This window comes from Piliocolobus tephrosceles, chromosome 9, assembly GCF_002776525.5.
Source record: "Piliocolobus tephrosceles isolate RC106 chromosome 9, ASM277652v3, whole genome shotgun sequence".
NCBI classification, from domain to species: Eukaryota; Metazoa; Chordata; class Mammalia; order Primates; family Cercopithecidae; genus Piliocolobus; species Piliocolobus tephrosceles.
The window spans coordinates 100487122-100504019 of NC_045442.1; the positions used below are offsets into that span (position 1 = coordinate 100487122).

A 16898-nucleotide genomic window follows, 5' to 3' on the forward strand; every position below is an offset into this window, starting at 1 on the left:
CCAAATAAGTTTACAAAAGTGAATCTTGCCATTTTCAATACTTCCTCCTTTGGGTCTATTTATTCCGAAGCCTGTTTTTCTCATTCTTTTTTTTTTTCCCCCAAGACAGATTTGTGTGAGCCCCTTTTTTACCATAACATTTGTTTTTTCTGCTTATGAGAGTGTAAGAATTCCAGAAGCCAAATGTTAATATTTTGTTGTCAGTTCTTTGAGCCTTCATTTTTTCCGTCTATTGAGCCCCCTTTTTTAACCAGAACTTTGTTTCTGAGGGCACAAAAGAGCAAAGAGGCTCGGCGCGGTGGCTCACGCCTGTAATCCAGCACTTCGGGAGGCTGAGGCGGGCGGATCACGAGGTCAAGAAATGGAGACCATCCTGGCTAACACGGTGAAAGCCCGTTTTACTAAAAATACAAAAAATTAGCCCGGTGTGGTGGCGGGCGCCTGTAGTCTCAGCTACTCAGGAGGCTGAAGCAGGTGAATGGCGTGAACCCGGGAGGCGGAGCTGGCACTGAGCCAAGATCACGCCACTGCGCTCCACCCTGGGCAACAGAGCGAGACTCCGTCTCAAAAAAAAAAAAAAAAAAAAAAGCCGGCTGTGGTGGCGCGCGCCTGTAATCCCAGCTACCCAGGAGGCTGAGGCAGGAGAATCGCTTGAACCTGGGAGGCGGAGGGTGCAATGAGTCGAGATCGCGCCACTGCACTCCAGCCTGGGAAACAGAGAACACTCGTCTCAAACAAAAAAGTGGGGAGCAGAGAGTCGGGCGTGAACACGGGAAGGTATCGTGACATGACTGGGTTGGGGAGGCTGAAAAGTTTGTCCTGGCGAATAAGTGAACATGTTTATCCGGATCACCGTTTGTTAAACTTAATAGAGGTGAACACCAACCCGTCAGTAGCTTCACCCAGCCGAAACAGGAAATCCGGCAGGCTAGGGAGAAGCTGAAATCTGCAAGTAACGGGCTGGGCTGGAGGCGGCGCCAGGGCAGTAGGGGCAGGTGGGGGCCCGCGGGAGCCAGGAGCCAGAGCCGGAAGGGCGGGACCCAGGGGGCAGGGCCTAACCGGGCGAGGGCGGGGTCTAGCCAAGAGATGGGCGCGGCCTGGGCGGAGTCTATCGGGAGCCGCGTCAAGCCGGGGCGGAGCGAGGACCCCTGGGAGAGCTGTCTCCTCAGGGCTGAGGAGCGGCCTGCACCTGATGGAGAGCAAATGGTTGTTTCCCCACGTGGAGAGCTTTTAACGAACACGTGAGGAAGGCGGGCAATGTCTGTGGAAAAACTACCTCACAACCCAGGCGTCCTACTCCAGCCCCCAGGGCGACAGCTTGTTTACAGTATTTCTGAAGGTCTCTGTCCCCTTTTGTCGGCCCCTCCTCCTACGCTAGCCCCGGCTTCGGGCTTTGAGTGAGGCTTTGGTAGAGGAGAGGCCGCCGCAGGCGCCCCGGCCGGCGAAGCCCACCAGCATGCGGGCTCTGAGGCCTTCTGCGCCTGCGCGCGGTGTCCGCGACGGGGCGGGGCGTGGAGCTCGGGGGCGTGGAGCTCGGGGGCGTGGAGCTCGGGGGCCTGTCTCCCGCCGCAGCGCTGGGGGCGGGGCGAGGGCGGAGCCTGGGGGCCGAGCGGCCCGCGCCGGCTGGCCTGACCTCCCCGAACGCTGGGCCCGTGACGTCACCCCGCCGTGACGCGCACGCTGTAGGAAAACTGTAAGTTTACGAGGATTCCTGTAGCTCCTTGGGCTTGTGGGGCCCGCTGGCAGCTGGCAGCCCTGGCGGTGGTGGTGGCTGTGGGGGCGTCAGTTCCTTGGGTAGCCGCCGACTGTGGCGAAGGGACAGGTGCCTGCTCAGAGTGGCAGCGCGCCCTGCTGGGCGGGAGGGATCTGGGGTGCGGGAGGCGAGGCCGCGCCCCGTGGGGCAGGGCTAGCACCTTTTTCCCTGGGGCGGGGAGCGTCCCCGAGCCTGGGAGCGAGGCCTTAGAAGGGGCGGAAAGTCCAAATGGAGAGTCCCTTTTTTTCTTCTGTGATAAAGAGACTTAGATTCCTCTTCTCCCTCTCAGCCCTGGAGTTTGACACGTGAAGTCGGGGATGGAGGATTCCTCTCAGAGAGTAGGAATCCTATGTCCTGGCCGTTGGGATCCCGCAAGTGACCAAGTCGTCGTGGACACATTTATAAGATAACCACTTGCCTCAGTTTTCTTTTTGTGTAAAGTGGAGGTACAGCAGCCTCTGGCCTCCCTAATGGTCGTTCCTACAGCACTAGGAACACGTGAGATAACACAAGTGTGTAAATTTGCTAGGAGGAAGCTTATACACAGACACTTGGTTATTCTGAGGAATGTGGTAGCCACTGGCCATTTGACCAGGCATCTTGTAGACGGGGAACTTTTTCACTATTTTGCCCACCCCCGACAACCTTCCATCCATCTGATCCTATACCACACTGGGGCCTGTTGGGTGATATGAACTGTTGTCAGTAAACTTGATGGAATGAGGATCCCAAGAAATAACAGGTATCGTTAGTTAGCATGGTACTCTTGACAATTACAATGCCCCCCTTGTCTGGGTTTTGCAGAGGAAGCTTTCAGTATGCTGGAACTAGCACATTATACACAACATAGACTCACTGAGTTTTAAGGATTGTTGTAAAAAATTAAAAGAATGAGAATATCCAATCATCGTATCTGACTGCTTGAATATTTTGGTCAAGGGGTAGTACATTATCGATTAGTTGTTTCTAGACTATAATGCCTCTCAAACTCCGGGACTAGTATTCGTCAGGAGCTTTGAAGAGAAGAATACTGTGCACACTTCAGGGTGTATTTATACAGGAGCGCGAGAGTTCACATTTCTGTAAATTCATTTCAGGAGTGTGATATCCTTTCATCTGGGTGGGAGGAGCCTTTGAATCAGAAAGCAGGGCTTCTAATTTTTGTTCTATTCGTTAACTCGCTTCGCGTCCAAGGACAAGTCACCCAAACTTGGAACTTTGTTTTTCTTATCTAAAATGAGAACTGATGGTATATCTGCTGTTGGTTTTTCCAGGATCAGATAAGATCACGAGGTGCAAATGAAAGGCTTTCTAAGTGTGCTGTTGTTATTAGGAGATTTGCATTGGTCCCCTAGCCTGGATGAGATGTGAGTCAGAAATCTCTAGAAATAGAGCAGTAAAGAAGACAGCCTCCAGCCTAGCAGGGCTCATGTTGCAGTGGGAAATAAACGAACAATACAATACGTGCATAATGTAATTTCAGATAGTCCTACGTGCAGTGAAGGGGAGGAAGAAGAGAGGAGGACAGTGGGGGAACAGGGAAAGTTGTTTTTGGTAGGATCTGTCAGGAAGAGCCATTCAAAGGCAGGGACACTTGAATCAATTGAAGTGTGAGGGAAAAAGCCTGAGGTAAGAAGGTTTCAGAGAGGAACAATAATAGCAATGAACACTTAGAAAAAGTAGAGCTTACCATATGTAAGGCGCTATTGTGAACACTAAATTAGAGTTTTAGAAGTCTTATGGTATAACCTAATATCTCCATTTCATAGATGAGGCAACTGGCACACAGAAAGATTAAGAATTTGCCAAAGGTTGCACAGCTAAAACGTTGTAGAGACTATTTGAACGTGGGTGGTCTGACGTCAGAGTCCAGGCCCCAGGTGACTGTAGTTTCGGCCTCACAGCAGGAACAGCACAGAACAATGCTCCGAGGTGGTCCAGACACAGCGAGAGTGTTTTAGAGCACAGCAGGGAAGGGGGAAAGTTGTGGCCAATGATGGTCAAGGGCCAGGCAGGCCGTGGGGTGCCTTGTAGGCTGTGGTGAAGTAAAGGTGTTATTCTAACTGTGGTGGAAAACCAATGGAAGGTTTGCATCAAGGGACTGGTGTCTGATTTAAGTTTTATTATATGGAGAATTAACTGTAGATTAGAGTGGGTGGGGTGGAGTGAAAATGGGGGAAAGCTGCTGTGCCCTGCGGGTGAAATGATGGTGGTTTGGGCTGGGGTAGGAGTTGTGGAGATGATGGTAGGCAGTAGAACTGATGATGCGTTTTGAAGGTAGAGCTGACAGGATGAGCTGATGTGGAATTTGAGGAAAAGGGAGAAGTGATGATTTGTTAGGGTTAGCCTGGAACAACTAGAAGTATAGTGGTGCTGTTTACTGAGGAAAATTACAAATTTAGTTTTGCACAAGTTCTAAATGCCTGTTAGACATAGTCATAACAACAATGCTAGTGAAAATAGTAAGTACTATATAAGTGTAAACCAAGTCCCAGGCAGGGTTTTAACTACTTTTACCTATATTAATTCATTTAATCATCATAAGAATTGTATGTGCAAGCAACCATTATTGTCCCCATTTTACACATGAGAAAATAGAGGCAAAAAGAGGTTATAAGTGACTTGTCTGAAGTCACCCAGCTTGTGAGCGATGTAGCTCGGATTCAAACCTAAGCAGTGTGGCTTTGGAGTCCATGCATTGAATCTCTGTAACCACCTCCGAGTGAACATGTTGAGTATGCATGCCTGTGAATTTGGAACTCAGGGGAATGGTCAGGGTTGCAGATACCCATTTATTTTTCTGAAGAGGAAGTCTGCTTTTGTTTTTCATCTAAGCTTTGGTTGGCTGTGGGAGAAATATTATAGGCAGTGGGACTGTGCTAACTGGTCTTTCATTATGTACCTGATTGGGTTCATGCAGCCAGTATCTGGTATTCCCCTGCCCATTCTGCCACTGTAGATTCCATAGGGGCAAGGTCTATCTCTTTAACTTCTCTATCTCTAGTCCCTAATCCAGTGCCTGCTGTGCAGTAGATGTTAGGGATGACTTTATATGCTGGGCATTTGGTTAGGTGTTGGAAGTTCAGAGATGAATAAAACGTAGTTCTTTACCTAGAGGAGCAGAGTGTGAGGAAAAACCTGTGGGAATAAGATTAGAGTAGACTAAATCCATAAATACATGCTGATTAGTTCATTCTGGTTTTCTGCACCCTCCCCTCCTCAGCTTCCATGACTTGTGAGATGGGGCATGAAAAGGGCAAAGGGGCAGAAGAATGCCTAAGCTGTTGCAGGATGAAGTTGAGGCTCCCCAAGAGTCCTTTTCAACAAAAGAATTACTCAAAATCATGCATATTTTACTATATTTATATTAGTTTTATTTGGCAATGATAGAATTTTTACCAAATGAAATAAATTCTGATATTTGACTATCCTTGTGAAGTGATGAGTTTTTTCAGTTCTATTACCTCAGTGTTGACAGTGTTCACCAGAGAAATAAGGGAGTTGGCTTGAAATGTTGCAGCTTGCATAATAGAGGGTGATGGAGGGGCTGGGTGAGGTATTCAGGCAGGTTTCCACCAGTTTAAGTATATCATGCCAAAGTTCCACATATTGGAATAAGTTTGAGTTTCTCTGCTGACTATCTCTAACATTGACATGTATTTTTTTTTTGGTTATAGAAAGGGGATCTGGTGATATATGTCATAGGTGGAATTGCAGATTACATCTCGTATAGCTGGAACATTGTAGAACATGGAGACTAGAACAATACAAACAAAAAAAGATGTGTCTTGTTCCTGTAGATCTTTCACGGCATACCATAACCTCAACAGTTGTCACAATTTTATTACTTCCTAATAATAAAATTATTATTATTTTATTTATAAATACTAATAAATGAGTATTTCAAATTTAAACCATTTAAGGATTGTATAAAATTGCACTGCTGTAGATTTTATGGTTAATTTCAGAATTTTTTAAAATATATAAAATTATATTTTGTTTTAAGCTTTCATTGGGAAAGTATCTAAATAACCCAATATATGATTACTCCTAAACAGGAGCCCTTTACTAACATAAATGTAGAGGGGTGCCATCTGATTTTGCAGTTCACAACATTTTAAATCTGCTCTTGTAGCTTCCCTACATTTAATGGAGTTGAAATGATTAGTCTTTATTTATACCACATTTGCAGTTAGTTTCCCAGGAACATCAGATACCCATATATGGTATAAAGTAAAATTGCATAGTCAATAGCCTACTGATGCTCAGGCGATATTGAATTTTAAGTTCAGGCTCAGTGAGGGCAGGTTGATGGTTATTTAATTGTGTCAGGTAGCTCCCAGCAGAGGGGAATGATGGTAAGTTCTATCTGAAAACAATAGGAGCCTCTGTTTCTAACACTGACCATGTGAAATATAACATCCTAGATAGTAAGTCAGATTCCTTTTAAAATTTACATTTGCACAAGCAAATTTTAAACGATTTTATGAGTAATTTTATATATATGAAGATTGTTGTTGAAAACAGTGTGTCTAGCCCAGTGATAGTACATACTGAGCATTTAAATAATTTTTTGAATTAAATTTATTTATTTTTTAAATTATACTTTAAGTTCTAGAGTACATGTGCACAACGTGCAGGTTTGTTACATATGTATACATGTGCCATGTTGGTGAAATGTACCCATTACACTCATCATTTACATTAGGTATATCTCCTAATGCTATCCCTTTGCCCTCCCCCTACCCCACCATGGGCCCCGGTGTGTGATGTTTCCCACCCTGTGTCCAAGTGTTCTCATTGTTCAATTCCCACCTATAAGTGAGAACGTGCGATGTTTGGTTTTCTGTCCTTGCGATAGTTTGCTCAGAATGATGTTTTCTAGCTTCATCTGTGTCCCTACAAAGGACATGAACTCATCCTTTTTTATGGCTGCATAGTATTCCATGGTGTATATGTGCCACATTTTCTTAATCCGCTCTGTCATTGATGGACATTTGGGTTGGTTCCAAGTCTTTGCTATTGTGAATAGTGCTGCAATAAACATTCATGTGCATGTGTCTTTAGAGCAGCATGATTTATAATCCTTTGAGTATATACCTAGTAATGGGATGGCTGGGTCAAATGGTATTTCTAGTTCTAGATCCTTGAGGAATCGCCACACTGTTTTCCACAGTGGTTGAACTAGTTTACAGTCCCACCAACAGTGTAAAAGTGTTCTTATTTCTCCACATCCTCCCCAGCACCTGTTGTTTCTTGACTTCTTAATGATCGCCATTCTAACGGGTGCGAGACGGTATCTCATTGTGGTTTTGATTTGCATTTCTCTGATGGCCAGTGATGATGAGCATCTTTTCATGTGTCTGTTGGCTACATGAATGTCTTCTTTTGAGAAGTGTCTGTGCATATCCTTTGCTCACTTTTTGATGGGGTTGTTTGATTTTTTCTTGTAAATTTGTTTAAGTTCTTTGTAGATTCTGGATATTAGCCCTTTGTCAGATGGGTAGATTGTAAAAACTTTCTCCCATTCTGTAGGTTGCCTATTCACTGTGATGGTAGTTTCTTCTGCTGTGCAGAAGCTCTTTAGTTTAATTAGATCCCATTTGTCAATTTTGGCTTTTGTTGCCATTGCTTTTTTTGTTTTAGTCATGAAGTGCTTGCCCATGCCTGTGTCCTGAATGGTATTGTCTAGGTTTTCTTCTAGGATTTTTATGGTTTTAGGTCTAACATTTAAGTCTTTAATCCATCTTGAATTAATTTTGGTGTAAGGTGTAAGGAAGGAATCCAGTTTCAGCTTTCTACATATGGCTAGCCAGTTTTCCCAGCACCATGTATTAAATAGGGACTCCTTTCCCCATTTTTTGTTTTCATCAAAATTCTACTTGCAGTCACTTTTTTTTTTTTTTTTTGCATTATTATCTTCAACTCGTATATATTTGCGGTAGTAGCTGGATGCTTGTTTGTGTGCTTTACACTGTAAATGTTTGAATATATTTAAATAATTTATATAAGTAGCACTTAGTTTTGCTTCATTTCACATTTGGTTGCTTGCGAATCACGAGGTCAGGAAATCGAGACCATCCTGGCTAACACGGTGAAACCCCGTCTCTACTTAAAAAATACAGAAAAAAAAAAACTAGCTGGGCGAGCTGGCGGGCACCTGTAGTCCCAGCTACTTGGGAGGCTGAGGCAGGAGAATGGCGTTAACCCAGGAGGCGGAGCTTGCAGTGAGCCGAGATCCAGCCACTGCACTCCAGCCTGGGCGGCAGAGCGAGACTCCATCTCAAAAAAAAAAAAGAGATTAAAATCTTTAGGTTTGATTTTAACACATAACACTAATGGCTAATAATTAGTAAGTCTAGGTGGAGACTAAGCTTTAGTGACAGGTTAACCAAGTTTTAACCCCAAAACACCCAGAAGAAAATTCTTAGGGAATGTTAAGCAAAACCAGTATGTTGATGAAAGGAATAATTTAACCATAACTACCTAGGTATTATTCTTCAAGTTGTTACCATTCTACAGGGAGTATTTGCTTATTCGGCTCTTAAATTGCAAAGCTGTTAATTTCAATTTGCATTGCAAGCCACCAATCAGTGTGAAATAAATACTGGAAGATGATACTGTGATGAATCTGAACTCAGAATGATGTTTTACTTTCCAACACACTCTGGGGACATTTGGCAATGTCTAGAAAACATTTTTGGTTGTCACATTTGTGTGTAGGGGCATTACTCCTAGCATCTAGTGGATTGAGGCCATTATAGCATGTCACTGAATGTCCTACAATGTACAAGACAACTTCTCAACAACAGAAAATTATCCAGTTCAAAATGTCAGTACTCCTGATGTTGAGAAATCCTGTAATATCTTTTCTCCCTTCCCTCCCTCCCTTCCTCCCTCCTTCCTTCCGTTCCTTTTTTTTTTTTTTTTTAATACTTTAGAAATGGAGGTGGTAGGTTTAAGTGGCAAATGCCTGACTTGGACAAAGGATTGTGTTGTACTGCTTTTAGTCTGTTGGATAGCTGAGCTAATTTGGTTCTTTTACTGAATGGGAAATAATTCTTGAATCTAATAATAGTAGCCTTGAATTTTTTTGGTTGCCAGTGTGTCTAGTGTTTTTACATTTGTTTTTGGCTATGAATATATTTCTTACTAAAATTAATTTAATCTGGACTTTATATAATCCTGGATTGTAACATGTTTCCTAGTGTGAATTCCCTTTATTGTTGTGTATGTTAAATTAGCTATCTCAGAGTTTCATGGTTTATATCTATCAAAATCCTTTTCACATTAATTTTCATTTTTGATTGTTACGAACAATCCATAAAATGTGTAGGGCGTGCATTATCCTCACTATTAGACCAATGAAGAAACAGACTTAGGTTAAATGACTTTCCATATGTGTTAGCAAGTTAGTGATGAAAGCAAATCTAGAACTTTATACCTAGGAATCTTTTAAAGTTACCAGTTATTGTTATCCCATTTAATCTTCTTGACAGTACTGTGAAATAGAGTTATTACTCTCGTTCCATAGAAAAGGAAACTGGTTTTGAGATATTAAATAACCTATTCAGTGTCACCCAACTCATAATGTAGTTTGGCTGTTTCCACTGAGCTGTTCTGCGTCTTCAGATATTCTCCACTAAATAAATCTGACAATTTCTGGATAAATTCACAAAGTCTTTGCCTAACTCAATTTTAGGTCTCTTGATACTTATGTTGCCACTTGAATCATTGGTAATTCAGTGTTTGTAAGCCCATTCTAATTTGACTTAACTAGAAACTTATCTGAGTTTTGGTAAACCATACTTGCTGAGTAGGGGAGAACCATACTTGCAGAACATGGTCCTTTAAACACGCAGAGATGTTTTTATATAGGGTTTTGAGGAAGCACAGAGTTTGAAATTGGCTGATTTTGAAAAGTGCAAAAATTTAAGGAGTAGCCAGCTTTAAGTTAAAGTTTAGAGACTGACGGGCTTTGAGGAGCAAAGGTACTGAAGCGGGCAGTTGCTGATTGGCTTACTTTGTTGACAAAGTACTTAAGTGGAAATGTTGAGTAGACTTTAAGGATTGATTGGGGTAGATTTAAAACTGGTTTTGTGGTTACTTGTTTCCCGCTCACAACTAGAGTCAAAGAACAATCTTTTCCTTTCTTGAAGTTGAAGAATACTTACTTTTTATGTCAGACATGTTAATGTTAGCCATGGTGCTAATATAACATACTTTTGATTTTCCTTTTCTTCTGAAACTTAAAAGAAAAATGGATGTACAACTATCACTTGTTTTCTATCAATTTCAGGATAATATATTTGGAACCCAAGCTGCCTCAAGGATTATTTTATATATAGTTCAAAAGGTAATATATTATTTGTGGAAATATATTAATGCTTTAAAAATTATGGTGAAGGCTGTGTTGCTTTTATGTCTATTTTTTTTTTCTCTTGTGGAAGTGTGTTGTATTATGTGCCTGCCAAAATTAGTCTTGATAGATGCCAGTTATAGATCTAGAAGTGTGTTGTTTTTGCTGTTATTAGAGATACATCTAGAAGTGATTACTTTTTGAAAGTTACTTGGAAATTATTCTTATCAACATTATGAAGGATTAATGATTGTATTACATATATTTTATAGAACAAGGCAAGCAAAATATTTTAGTATTTGCAAATCATGTCACTATAATTATTATATCATAGTACCATTTATATAAAGTATTAGGTTGGTGCCAAAGTAATTGCGGTTTAGGACCATGAATTTTAAATCATTATAAGTAGGCTCAGACACATCTTTATTAATCAGAATGGGAAGTATTATAATCAACGTATTTTTGCCAATGAGAAATAAGTTTGGTCATTACCGTAGCTTAAAAATGCATGCTTTGGGATTTGGAAAGCATTTTCTGCTTTCCAAAAACCTGGTTTTAGAAGCATTTTCCTTTCAAATAGTTGTCGAGATGCTTGGAGAAGTGGTAGTTGACAAGAGGTCAGGTGAATATGGCAGATGAGGCAAACTTCATAGCTCAATTCTTTGAGCTTTCGAAGCGTTAGTTGTGTGTCGTGTGATTGGGCATTGTCATGAAGAAGAATTGAGCCCTTTCTGTTGACCAACGCTGGCTGCAGGTGTTGCAGTTTTTAGTGCATCTCATTGATTTGCTGAGTGTACTTCTCAGATGTAGTGGTTTCACCAGGATTCCGAAAGCTGTAGTGGGCTGGGTGTGATGGCTCACGTCTGTAACCCCAGCACTTTGGGAGGCCGAGGTGGGTGGCTCACCTGAGTTCAGGAGTTCGAGACCAGCATGGCCAACATTGCGAAACCCCATCTCTACTAAAATCACAAAATTAGCCAGGCATGGTGGCATATACCTGTAGTTCCAGCTAATTGAGAGCTAAGGCAGGAGAATCGCTTGAACCTGGGAGGTAGAGGTTGCAGTGAGTTGAGATCGCACCGCTGCACTCCAGCCTGGGTGACAGAGCCAGACTCCATCTCCAAAAAAAAAAAAGAAGAAGAAAGCTGTAGTGGATCAGACTGGCAGCAGACCACCAAACAGTGACTATGACCTTTTTTTGGTGCAAGTTTGGTTTTGGGAAGTGCTTTGGAGCTGCTTCTGGGTCCAGCCACTGAGCTGGTTGTTGCCAGTGGTATAAAATCCACTTTTTGTCACACATCACAATCCGATTGAGAAATGGTTCGTTATTGTTGTGTAGTATAAGATGAGATGGCACTTCAAAATGACGATTTTAAAAAATTTTCCCTCAGGTCCTGAGACACCCACTTATCCAGCTTTTTCAACTTTCCAATTTGCTTCAAATGCCAAAGAACCATAGAATGGTCAACATTGAGTTCTTCGGCAACTTCTCACGTAGCTGTAAGACGATCACCTTCAGTGATTGCTCTCAATTGATCGTTGTCAACTTCTGATGGCCGGCAATGATGTTCCTCATTTTCAGTCTCCTTTGCAAAACTTCTTGAACCACCACTGCATTGTACTTTTGTTAGTAGTTCCTGGGCCAAATGCGTTGTTGATGTTGTAAGTTGTCTCTGCTGCTTTATGAACCATTTTGATCCCGAATAAGAAAATCACTGGAATTCGCTATTTGTCTAACATCATTTCCATAGTCTAAAATAAACATAAACAGCAAGTAATAAATCATTAGGAACAAAAACATAAAGTGAGAAATGTCCATTAAAATGATATATAACATAGTCACATTTATTTTAAAAATGTATTCCAATATCAAATGGCAAATTCCAGCAATGCAAAACCTGCAATTAATGTTTGCACCAACCCAATATTTCAGTTGTTTAACATTTATTTAGAATATTTTTCTTTTTCAGAATGAAATAAAGAACTGCTGTACTATCTATAACTACTCTGTGACAAAACTTTTTCTAAATTGATCTTTCACAGTAGTATTTTAAAGTATTATTTTCCTATGGAGATGTTAAAATACATTTAGGGCATTCATTATCTTAGAAGTTATAGAAGTCAGAATGAGTTTTTGGTGTAATTTCTTTTTTGTATTGAAGTTTTATTTTTAAATGCCCTAAGTGCTGTCTGTATTTACGTATATAATAAGCTCATAACATGTTAAAAAATGGGTGCTGTTGTAAGCTGAGATCACGCCACTGCACTCCAGCCTGGGTGACAGAGTGAGAGCCTGTCTCAAAAAAAAAAAAAAAAAAAAAAAAAGGTTGCTGTTATTTTTATATGCAGCCTCTATTTCCTTCCTTAATCTACAGGTTTTGTGTCGTACCTTCATTCCTGCCTTCCAGGTAGGAATAATCCACTGTTAAACCTATGTTTGTGATTTAGATATTTTTATGGGAAAACTCTTTAAAAATGTAAAGTCTGATTCTTGTCTCTGTTGACAGACGAAATTTCTGACCTGTATGATAGTCAACCTTAAGAGGTTAATCTTAGCCTAGTGTGAAAATTAATACTATAATTAATATATTATAAAATTACTTATGATATATTATGACATTAACATTATGAACAATAAGTAATATTGTTTTTGACAGAGCTGTTGTTTAACTACTAAAGATATTGAAACATTGTTGTCTTTAACAGTTAAACTTTACAAATTTATACTAAGGAGAAATAAGAAAAACCTTTTTATCTGGGAATGCAAGCTCCTTTAAATTATCAGGCCCAGAAAGGCATTTAAAATGTAACAGCAGTCACATCTCATTCCCCATAGAGCTAAATAATGACCCCTTCAAGCTGCTTGCTATTGGGGCTCCAGACTAACTGACGCCAAGTACCCATAAAATGCCATGTACGCTGTAGTTCAACAACATATACCCAATCACCAAGCAATGTTATTTTTGTAAACCAATGAGAATTTCTGATGAACAGCTTTTGTAATTGCCCCCTCTCCTGATTCGTCCTTTGTTTCTTTAAAAGATTGAGACTCTCTTTTGTTTTCTGGAGCACTCAGCTAGGCAACTTGGAAGTTTTGTCCCTGGCTGCAGTCCTCAACCTTTGTGCTTGAATAAACTCTAAACTACAGTCTGACCCTTTTGATTATTTTAGGTTCACACTAAATATGTACTTAAAATTCTTGGGAAAAAATTGATTCCTGAATATGGTTACTAGGATTATTCTTGTTATCTGCAGTATGAAATAAATGGGTTTGAAATGTGTTTTTCTCTGTGTACATGCAGTGAAGAGTTGGGCTCTTATTTGCCTAGTGATATGATAAAGAATCCTAGGTTTGGTTATCTTTTGTAGTAAAATGAAAAAAAAGAGTTACATGTTCTTCAATAAAAGACTTATTTTCTAGTTTTTGCTAGTATAATGGGTAAAATGGTAGCTCAAATTTTAATTTGCATTTTTTTAATTACTAGTGAGTGAGAGTGAGATTCTCTTCATTCACTTGTATGGATTTCACTTACAGTTCCAAATTTAGCAAATAAAAATACAGATACCTTGTTAAGTTTGAATTTCAGGTAAGCAACAAATGATTTTTTAGTGTAAGTATGGGCCATGCAATATGCAGGACACACTTCTACAAAAAACAATAATTATTTATCTGAAATTCAGATTCAGTGGGGCATCCTGTATATTATCTGGCAAACTTAATTTCACTTTCTGTGAATTGTCTGCCTCTGCCTTTTTGTCAGATTTTCATTTGCACTTTCTATCTTTTGGTTGTTGTTTTTGCAGCAGTTCTTGGCATACACTGGATTTTAATCCCTTGCCTTTTTTAGATGTTGCAAACATATTCTTCCAGTCTTTTGCCTATCTTCTAATTTTGTCTGTGGTGTCCAATTCATCAAAGTTGATGCCATCAAAATTTTTCCATGTTTATGCTTTTGAGATCTTGAATAAATCTTCCATCATCCCAAGGTTGCAAATATGTTATTTAACTTTTTCTTTCATTAGCATTACAGTTTTACCTTTTATACATTGGTTTTTAATATATTTGGTATTTATTTTATGGGAAGAATATTAGGAGATGAGGTTAGAGAGGCAATGAAGGGGCACATTGTGTGAAGACTTGTTGGTCATTGTGAGGACTTTGGTTTTTATGCTAAGTGAAATAGGAAGCCCCTGGAGGGTTTGGAACAGAGGGTGCCATTGTCTGAACCATGCCTTTAAAGAAACTGATGACTATGGAGAATAGATTGTATGAGAGTGTGGCAAAGACTGCTAATTCTGCTCCAATATCTAATTCCTCCTTTCTTTTACTACCAGAACCCTGTTGGTTTAGCCAGATACATGGCTATGCACATAGAGACTGTTTTTAAACTCCTCCTGCCAATAAGTGTGACTTTGTGATTAGGTTTGGGCCAGTTAGATAAGAACACAAGTGATATGTGAAAATTCTGAGTTACCTTTGTAAATATAAGGTGCTTGTCCTGAACTTCATCTGCCCACTTCACTCCCTTTCCCCCTAACTGAAAGCAGCAGCAGCTAGAATGGCAACAGTTACCTTGAACCTAAAGATCCCTCTGCCTGGGTTTCTGGATGACCTTGGAGAGCAGAACCAATGACTACTCTCCATCTTCTCCTTGGCCATCTGCCTATCTGTCTCTTGTTTCAAGGAAGAGAATAAACTTCTTTCTTGTTTCAGCCACTGGTTTTTGGTATCACTGTATTACAGCAGCTTAGCCCATAGCCTGTATAGTACAAAATTGGCACCCAAAATGGTGTTCCAGAATTAAAAAGCTGAAATGTATAGCACTGGTTAAGTGGTTGGTCGACAGACAGTAGAAAACATGTTATAGGCTGGAAAACTGGTGACCCTTATTACACGGTGGCAGAATGTTCAGTGAGACTGTCACCTCTAAAAACTTGGAGGAGAGTCAATTTGTCATTCTCAGGAATCTCCTGTTAGATTTTCTTGGCCTGACAGTGGCAGACTGTCCAGGCAAGGTTTAAATTAAGGATTTGCTTTTCCACCTCAACCAGTCATTTCAACTATGTAAAAGCTTCAGTTATAAATACAAAATCTCAGTTGCCTACAACAACAAAGGTTTATTTCTTACTCATGACATGTTAGTTGTGGCTGTGTTCCACATACTTTGTCACTCCAGTGTTTAAGCCAAAGGAATAAGCCTGTTTGGGACATTGCCTTTCTTGTGACAGGCAAAAGATATATGGCAGAACCAGTGTCTTGGAAGTGGCACGTGTTACTTTTGTTCATATTTTATTGGCCAAAGCAAGTCAAATGGCTAAGCCTGAAATCAGTCAGGTCAGAAGGGATATCTCAAGTCACATGGCCTGTCCTGATGTCAGTGGGTTGGAGTAGTATAAGCCTCCTGATGTGAATCAGATAATCTCAAGGTAGCTAACCTTCAATCAAGAGAAGGTTGAAGAGAGGGAGGAATGGCTGTGTCACAAAACAAGAGAGTTGACAAGCTTGATATTTATGACCAGATTAAATCCTTAGTTGTGGTTACTACTTTCTTCTGGAACTGACTGAGGCAAACAGACCATTTGAAATTTTTAGGAGGTTGTGTTGCCAAAGATCCCATAAGTTTGGCTTGCAAAAGCCTCTGATGGTTTGATACTGTTTGTCACCTAAAGCAACCCTTGGTCCCAAATTTGCACCAGCAGGAACTAGGCTATTAGATCTTTGCTGTCCTCTTGGAGCACGTACTCTTCCAAGTCTGCTTCATGTATGACCAGAAGTGATAATGGAAAAGAAAAAATCTTCCAAAGGCAAAGCCAAGACTGCCAAGACACCTGTACAAGGGTTTTCCCCTCAGAGAATAGAATCTGAAATGAACAAAGGGACTTGCCTTCTTGCTAGAGCAGAGATACTTTGCAATTCATTTCTAGAAGTATTTCATCTTTGATAAAAATAGGTGTTTGCTTTCTTTTATTTTCAGAATGGGAGACTTAATTGCATTAATCTCATTTGTATTCCACAGTTGTATTTTGGGTGTAATGGTGGTGATAAGAGAGCAGAGGTCATACTCTTTTGTTAGTTTGTGGGCCACTGCACTAGGAAGGAGCTACATGGACGTGCATGGGTTGAAGAGGGTTGTGTATTGCCCAGAGACCTAGACTTTAAGCTAAATCCAATAACTGGATGAGACTTCAAGTTATCCCTTTAGAAAGGAAATGACTATTCCAGAGTGGGAAGAAGGATGCTCTCCCACCTTTGATACGTATTTAGCTAGGCACATAACCCCTACGTAGAAATTGTATTTCTTACGCTCCTTGTAGCCAGATGAAGCCACATTTCTAAGTTTTGGCCAGAGGGATGAGAGTGGAAGTGACATATGCTACTTTTAAAAGCATATTTGTATTAAAAAAGCGGCTTGTTAGTCATATTCTTTTCCCTCCCATCCCCATAAATGAAGCATTGGTGAGTTAGCTTCAATCATGCACCTGAGGGCAGTGCCCCAAGGAGTGGTAAGAGAAGACAGGAGGAATCTTAGTCTCTGGATGACGTTATGGAGCAAAGCTACTTACATTCCCTTGACCACTTGTCTGCCTCTTGACTGTAACATGAGAGAGAAATAAATTCTTTTTTTATCTGAGCCACTATATTGGTCTTATTACAGGAGTTTAGCTTATATCCTAGTTAATACAGATGGCAATGATGTAAGCAGGAAACAAATATAGAATGTTAGATTGGAAATTATTCTTGATTTCTTTCAGTTGAAGCTTTTCATTTATGTATGCTTTCTA

The 16898-nt window shown here is 40.6% G+C and overlaps 1 long non-coding RNA gene across 2 annotated transcripts in view; it reads left to right on the forward strand.

Annotated features, from left to right (window-relative positions):
- The first annotated feature begins 1581 nt into the window (after positions 1-1581).
- Positions 1582-16898, forward strand: part of LOC113219693 — a 113832-nt gene continuing 98515 nt past the window's right edge. For both annotated transcript variants that reach the window (XR_003306657.1, XR_003306658.1), the window contains exon 1: positions 1582-1693. This is a non-coding gene — a long non-coding RNA (uncharacterized LOC113219693). The remainder of the gene's footprint in view (positions 1694-16898) is intronic.